The 8,316-nt window shown below is 38.8% G+C and overlaps 1 protein-coding gene across 1 annotated transcript in view; it reads left to right on the top strand.

Annotated features, from left to right (window-relative positions):
* Positions 1–8,316, top strand: part of Herc4 (HECT and RLD domain containing E3 ubiquitin protein ligase 4) — a 183,922-nt gene that overhangs the window by 171,574 nt on the left and 4,032 nt on the right. The window lies entirely within an intron of this gene.

Here is an 8,316-nt window from a genome sequence, read left to right as displayed (position 1 = left end):
CGTGTGGTGCAGCCAAACTCGCCCCTTGGCGGCTTTTCAACTTCTTGTTCAAACCGTCCTCAAATCACTACCGCCGGGGTGTCTGAAGTCAGGGTTCACACTGCGAGTTCCACTTCTGCCTGAAGTGGACACCTTGCCCGTTGTAGTCCTGTGTAGACTTAGCTAAGGGTTAAAACGGCCCTGAGAGGAGATAAGGAATGAAACTGGCTGAGGCTTAGCTTCCAGAAATATGTTGGATAGTGGGTGTAGGAAGTAGAGGCGAGAGGGCACAGCTTCTGCCCCAGGGTTCTCACACCATTCTGACGAGTCTCCTTTAGCACATTTTTCTCCTTAGTCAATTGCTTTTTCCCTCTGTCACTTGTGGGGTGGTATGAATTGTCGGATCCTTAAAGGCATTTGTCCCCCTGGAAAGACCTTTGGCCTGGGGGCTTTCTGGCCTCAGAATTGGCCCCAAATTGTGGGTGAATCCCCACCTTTGAGACCATTATCTCACATGAATAATTACTGTGGTAGTGTAGGCTTAAGCAGGAGGATTGCAAGTTTGATGCTGGCCTGAACAACTTATGGAAGTCTCGTCTCAAAAATAAGAGGGCTGGGGATGTAGCTCAATGATAGCCCCTAGGTTCAATCCCCAGTACCTGCTTCAAAGTGTAATGGATCAAATGGGATAGCATGGGAGAGAGCACAGAAAGAACAGGACTTGGCCCCTATGCACATCTGTTTGGTTTATGTTTGTGGTCCATTCTTTTTCTGAACCCATTTTTTTCTCATCTCTAAAATGACAATACCCATTTTAAAGGGTCATGTGGTAATTAAATGAGATAACTAGGCTGTATAGTGAGGAATACAAAGTTCAAAAACTCCATAGCTAGCCTTAACTAAAGACCTTATTACACATGATAGATCTTTAGCCAGTGCTTGGTATGGCATAGGTCTGGAGTGCTGCATTTTATGCACGTATGGGGCCTCTCCAAGTTTATAGTACGGCATTCCTTAAATTTAACATGGGCCCTGACTTTATTGCACCAATTATCTGGGTCCCCTTAGGCAATCAATTTAAGCTCTGTTTCTTCAAAATAAGAATGTTGGAAACATATCTAAGTTCCCATCTACATCTAAAAGTATCTCAAGTAAGACTTGAGACTCTCCCCTTATAACTAGTTACTTTTCCCTTCTGAAAGTGATTATATCTCATTCTAGAATCCTTAAAATCATCTTTGAAGTCTTCCTCTAACCAATCAAAGACCAAATCCTATTGTCTTTCCTTCCCTTTTACGCTCTTGCTGATTCCTGACTACACAGGCATGACTCCTCCTGGCTGATCTATTTGGCCCAGTTTTCTGTCTACTGTGTGTATTTTATCCTACAAAATATTTCATGAATGGATTTTCAACCACAGTAGTGGACTGTATGTATGAAATTTTGACAGCCTGTATCCCATCAAAGTAGAAACAAAATCCCTCCTAGCTTTCTTAAGAAAAGGATGTCTGTAAGCTTATATATCCTGTTGCATATTATTGTGTGTCAAACTTGCCTTGACCACCTTATTAATACACTCTAAATTAAGCTTCTCACATTGTAGGCCACTTGTGGTGTTTGTGAATTACAAGGAATACTATATGATCAATATGATTTTTAGTGTGCTGAAAGTTCAGAGTTGCAGTATGCATGCAGGTAAGATAAATGAGAGAGAAATTTTATTCAGGAAAACGAAAAATTCCCAACTACACATCTGGTCTACCAGTCGTTACACACAACTTACCTGAATCTCAAGTCATTTTCTGATCTTTAGTTTGCAGTTACATTCGTTTTTTTTTCAGATATTCTCTCAAACTTGCCTTGACCACCTGATTTTTTTTTTTAGCATTAATACACTCTGAAATAAGCTTCTCACATTGTAGACCTTTTTTTTTTATTATGAGGAAGCTCTTCAAGTTCTTATATAGAAGGATCTCCAAGCTGCACAGTATGAGACAAAGGAAAATGTGAAAAAGTAAAAGGGACGTGTGTGTGCCACATATTAGTTATCTTTTTGCATACTTCTATCCCTAGAATGAGTGCTATTGCCCCTTATTTAGTATATTATTAAATACATTAACCCTATTTTATTTAACTTAATTAATTAATTTGGTCAATCTGGGGCTTAAACCCAAGGCCTCCAACATGCTGAGCAAGCACTCTACCCCAAGTTACAACCCCAACTCCATTATAATTTTTTGAAACTACCAAGCTGAGGGCTAGGCCCTGAGCTCTGATGACCTCATCAAGCCCCTAACATCCCATGAAGCCTAAGAAGTTGGCTAGCTTTCCTGTTTTACACCCTTTTATTTTAAATCTCTAGGCTGGGCTGTGGGTATAGCTCAGTGGTACAGCACTTGCATAGCATGCTCCAGACTCTGTGTTAGATCCCCAGAAACACTCAGGAACACATGCACATGCATACCCTGTATATGCTATTCCTTCATGACTTAATGTATGTTATTTTGTCTTTTTGACAAGGTTGTAAGACACATATACTTCCCAACAGGTCTTAGTATTCTGTATCTTATCAAACACCATTTGAAATTTCCTGGGGCTTCCAAACTAAGTAAATAGACTAGTAATCAACCTGCCTTCCACTGGTGTTAGATAGACCTAGATCAATCATTCTTTTTTTTTTTTTTTAAGAATCTTTTAATTTTTTAGGTCTGGATGGACACAACACAATGCCTTTATTTTTATGTGGTGCTGAGGATCGAACCCGGGTCCTGCCCGTGCTAGGCGAGCTCTACTGCGAAGCCACAATCCTAGCCCCTACCTAGATCAATCATTCTTTTTTTTTTTTTTTTTAAAGAGAGAGTGAGAGAGGAGAGAGAGAGAGAGAGAGAGAGAGAGAGAGAATTTTTAATATTTATTTTTTAGTTCTTGGCGGACACAACATCTGTGTTTGTATGCGGTGCTGAGGATCGAACCCCGGCTGCACGGGTGCCAGGAGAGCGCACTACCGCTTGAGCCACATCCCCAGCCCCGATCAATCATTCTTAACTGGGTTGATTTTGTCCCCCTATGCTCAGAGGACATTTGGCAATTTCTTAACTGGGGTGATTTTGTCCCCTCTGCTCAGAGGATATTTGGCAATCCAGAGACTTTTTTAAGCTGGGGCTGTGGCTCAAGCGGTAGCGTGCTCGCCTGGCATGCATGCGGCCCGGGTTCAGTCCTCAGCACCACATAAAAACAAAGATGTTGTGACCGCCAAATACTAAAGAATAAATATTTAAAAAAAAAAAAAAAAAGTACCAGAGACTTTTTTAAAAATATTTTTTTCAAGTTGTAAATGGACACAATACACTTATTTATTTATTTGTAGTGCTGAGGATTGAACCCAGTGCCTCAAACATGCCAGGCAAGTGTTCTATCACTAAACCACAACCCCAGCCCCCATATTTTTTTGATTATTACAACTGAGAGGAGGATATACTACTGACATCCAGCCTGTGTATGCCAGGGATGCTCCAAAACATTCTACAAACACAGAGGATAGCCCTCCACAAGAAAGGATTATTTATTCAAAAAGTTAACAGTCCATGTTTGAGAAACTCTGGCCTAGAGTTTCAAGTACATAGGACAAATGTTCCTGGGCTCTAAATGATAAAGATTCCCAAAGGAATGAGGGGCCAAGTTTTTATCAGCAAGGTTAAGTTGCAAAGTAGCATAGAGGCAATTATTTTCAAACGTTGGTTTCAGCAACAGAATCCATTTTTTTTTTTTTTTTTTGGTAATGCTAGGGATTGAACTCAGAGACACTCAAACACTTAGCCACATCCTCAGCCCTATTTTGTATTTTATTTAGAGACAAGGTCTCACTGAGTTGCTTAGCACTTTGCCATTGTTGAGACTGGCTTTGAACTCTATCCTCCTTCCTCAGCCTCTTGAGCCTCTGGTATTACAGGTGTGCGCCACCTGGCCCAGCTGTTGGAGACCTTAACTCTATTGTATAGTATAGGTACATTTTTTTTAATATTAAAAAGAATCCCAGGAATCAATAGAAAAAGAGCGATAGCCCAGTTGAAAATGAAGAGTTCAGAATGACCACACCTGCACACCTGGCTCTAAAATCTTTTTTTCCACTGGGTGTGGCTCAGTGGTAGAGCCTATGCCTAGCATGCACAAGGCCCTGGGTTCCATCCCTAGCACTACCACTCCCACAAAAAATTTTTGTGAATAAATATTAGTTATTACTAGAATAAGATATTTTGCATCAGTTAGCTCTGAAATACCTTACCCATGTACGTAAATGGACATAAATGGAAGGAATTTTGTTATATTGATGTCATCTAATTCTTTGAACTTTCTAGATTTATACCACAATTCACTTTGTTTTCAAAAAGCATTTTTGATGAATTTCTAGCTAACAATTTGATTAGTTTCTCCTTTTCAAAAGGATTTGTTAGTTGTGAGAGTCACTTTCTCATTTTGTGGGAAGTTCATCTCAACTTACCAACAAACTACTAATTGTATACAGTTTTCTTCTAACAGAGGCACCTTTTTAAAGAAAGTTTTAGGACTATTAAATATTGTTAAATTCAATACAACACTTTTTTTTGAGAGAGAGAGAATTTTTTAGTTTTCAGTGGACACATCTTTATTTTTATGTGGTGCTGAGGATGGAACCCAGCGCCCGGCGCATGCCATGCGAGTGCGTTTCTGCTTGAGTCACATCCCCAGCCCTCAATACAACACTTTTAATAAACTTACCAGGTACTTTGAATATGTTTTTCTCAAAACCTTGAAGTTCCAGCAGAATATTGTGGCACATACCTGTAATATTCAGGAGGCTGAGGAAGGAGGGTTGAAAGTTCAGTGGCCAGTTTCAGCAACTTAAACCTTGTGACAAAATAAAATGAAAAACAGGGCTGAAATGTAGCTTAGCAATAAAGTATGCCTGGGCTAAATCCTTAGTACCACAAACAAAGCCTTGAAGTTGCAGATTTAGCTTTACTATGAATACTACAATGAAGTCCAGTAGAAATATAATTATGTATGATTACAATTTTTCTTTTTTCTTTTCTTTTGGTATGAGGAATTGAATTCTGAGGTGCTTTACCACTGAGCCTCATCCCCAGCCCTTTTTAAAATTTTGTTACAGGGTCTCACTAAATTGTTTAGGGCCTTACTGAGTTATTGAGGCTGGCTTTGAATTTGTAATCCTTCTGCCTCAAACTCCCAGGTCACCAGAATTGCAGACTGACACCATCATATCCACCTAATTTTTTTTTTTTTAATATTTATTTTTCAGCTATCGGGGGACACAACATCTTTGTTTGTGTGTGGTGCTGAGGATCGAACCCGGGCCGCACGCATGCCAGGCGAGCGCGCTACCGCTTGAGCCACATCCCCAGCCCCTAATTATAATTTTTCTATTAGCCACACTAAAAATGTTAGCAACGGGCTGGGGAGTGTAGCTCAGTGGTCTTGTCTAACATGTTCAAGGCCATAGATTTCATTCCCAGCACTGAAAAAAAGTTAGAAACAGTTGAAATTAATTTTATAATGCATTTCACTTGGATAGATATATAAAAATCATAATTCAACATGTAATCAGCATTATAAAATTTATGCTAGTAAATTTTGGTTTATAAATTAAAATTTTATTTCTTCAATTATGTTAGCCACGCTTAAAGAGCTCAGGAGCCACACATGGCTAATGGCTACTGTTTGGACAGTGTAGGTACAGAAAATGTCCACCATTTACTGTAACCAGAGTTAGTCTTCATTAACCTAATTATCAAAATTACATTTGAGAGCTGGATCTATAACTCAGTAGCAGAGTGCCTAGCATGCTCAAGGTCTTGAGTTCGAACCCCAGCCCTGAAAATTAAAAAAAAAAAAAAATTAAAGGATGTATCACATAAAATAGATTGTTTTTAAACAGTCAAATAAGATTAAAACAACTTTGGTTTAATATAAATCTGATTAATTTTGTTTTTGCAGTACTAGAGACTGAACCAGAGGCACTTGACCACTGAGCTACATCACAGTTTTTTTTTTTTTCAAAGAGAGAGAGAGAGAGAGAGATTTTAAATATTTATTTATTTTTTTTAGTTTTCAGCAGACACAACATCTTTGTTTGTATGTGGTGCTGAGGATCGAACCCGGGCCGCACGCATGCCAGTTGAGCACGCTACCCCTTGAGCCACATCCCCAGCCCTCCTCAGGATTCTTGCTCCCTAGTGTGCATATACTCTATTATCCCCTGACCTTGAATGTGGGCAGTACCTCTGAATATGATGAGATAGACACTTCTTTAATTAGATTATGCAGTTGGCTCTCCATATCAGCCCTCTGAGACTTCAAGTTCTGCATCAATAGATTCAGCTAACAATGGATCTAAAGTATTGAGCATGTGTCTATATTGAACATGCACAGACTTTTTTTGTCATTACTTGCTAAACAATATAGCATAACAAATATTTATGTAGTATTTACATTGTATTAGGTATTAAGATAATGCAGAGATTATTTAAAATATATAGGAGGATGTGCAGGTTATATGCAAATACTATACCATTTCATATAAGGCTCTTGTGAATCTGACAATTTTGATATCCCCAGGGTTTGAACCCAATCCTCCACAGGTATAGAGGGATGACAGTATTATATAGGACTGTTTTAGAACACTCAAGAGAGTCTCTGGTTAATTCTTAAGAAAGATGCTAAGCTGTGAGAGTGCTTGTGAGAACACTTCATGGCAAAGAACTGAAAGTGCATCTTGCAGCTGAGAGCAGATGGCTTACAGCCAGTGAAGAAACTGTGACCTCAGTCCGACAACCACAGGCGCTAAATTGTGTCAACAACCAGTAAAGCTTAAAAGATGACCCCAAGCCCCAAATAAGACTGAAATCTGAGACTACACCTTGACTGCAGCCTGTGAGACCCCATTAAAAGACTCAGTTCAACTCTGTTGAGATTCCTGACTCCTGGAAACTGAAATAAGAAATGTGTCTTTTTTGAGTCACTAAGTTCCTAGTTCCTGGTAATGTGCCAAGCAAAACAGAAAACAAATATGAATGGGTTGTAGTAAGTAAACAAATGTTTTGATATGATTTGATAAAGCATGTTCTAGCTAATATTGAATAATCCACACAAACTCTAAAATAAATTAGGTTAAGTGTTTACTAATGGTTTTTATTCAGTGTCAAAAACTTGAAAAATTTGGTACTCCCAAGGAGATTTTACAGTTACATTTAAAAGAATCAGTATAATGTATCTGGACTGCTACAGTTACTCAATTGTGTTTTTCCATTCAGTGACACATCATAGGATTAATAGGATTAATATTGTAACGAAAGAGAATTTGAAAACTTAAATTCTTTTTTTTTTTGGAACTGGAAATAAAACCAAGTGGGGTTTAACCACTGAAGCCACATCCCCAGCCATACACACACACACACACACACACACACATACACACATATTATTTAGAGACAGGGTCTCACTAACCAACCAGTGATTCGCTCTAAGAGGATTAATGTTAAAGGGGCCATTTCCATTGACTTGGCGGCATCTTAGAATTGTCATATGTGGACATTGTCACACTGAAGTAATATTCAGGATGGAGGTGGGTCATGACTTTTCTTTGTAAACTGGACAAGAGTTGTTGTGAAGGGGAAATGGGGAAGAATAATTTGGGTCATGGCATGAGAGGGTACATGTTGAAATTTAAAGTGTGAAAGTAGAATTTCTTTCTTTTTTTAATATTTGTTTTTTAGTTGTAGATGGACACAATACCTTTATTTTATTTTAAATGTGGTGCTGAGGATCGGACCCAGGGCCTTGCATGTGCTAGGCGAGCGCTCTACCGCTGAGCCACAATCCCAGCCCTGAAAATAGAATTCCTTAAAATTAAATTTTAGAATTTGTTAAAATTCTACACACCTACACATCCCCTAAAAAATCATCAGTTCTCTCTCTAGTTTGAAGACCTTGGTCCTACAATATGTATTTCTTCAGGTTAATATTTCTTATTGTTTTTATTTGTATCCCATCCTTCCCTCTTTTAACACCAGACATGGCATATAATAGACCCTCAGTAAACACGGCCTCTAGGTGGGTGGGTACAGGGAGATTGCCAGAAATAGGATTCCTCTGCCTGGACAGGGCTTGATAACCTGTAATCATATCTTGGCTTCCTAATTCTCCATTAAAGTCATTTCCTGTCAGCCATCTTTTATCACTTTATTACTTTAGAAAGGCAGATTACATGTGAAATAATCCATTTCCCTCCAATAGTTCTAAATTCAACTAAGATTTATGGAACCTTGTGCAAAAACTCTGTGG

This window comes from Callospermophilus lateralis, chromosome 15 (assembly GCF_048772815.1).
Source record: "Callospermophilus lateralis isolate mCalLat2 chromosome 15, mCalLat2.hap1, whole genome shotgun sequence".
Lineage (NCBI taxonomy): Eukaryota > Metazoa > Chordata > Mammalia > Rodentia > Sciuridae > Callospermophilus > Callospermophilus lateralis.
Note: the sequence above shows the minus strand (reverse complement) of the source record. Positions and strands in the feature narration are given on the sequence as shown.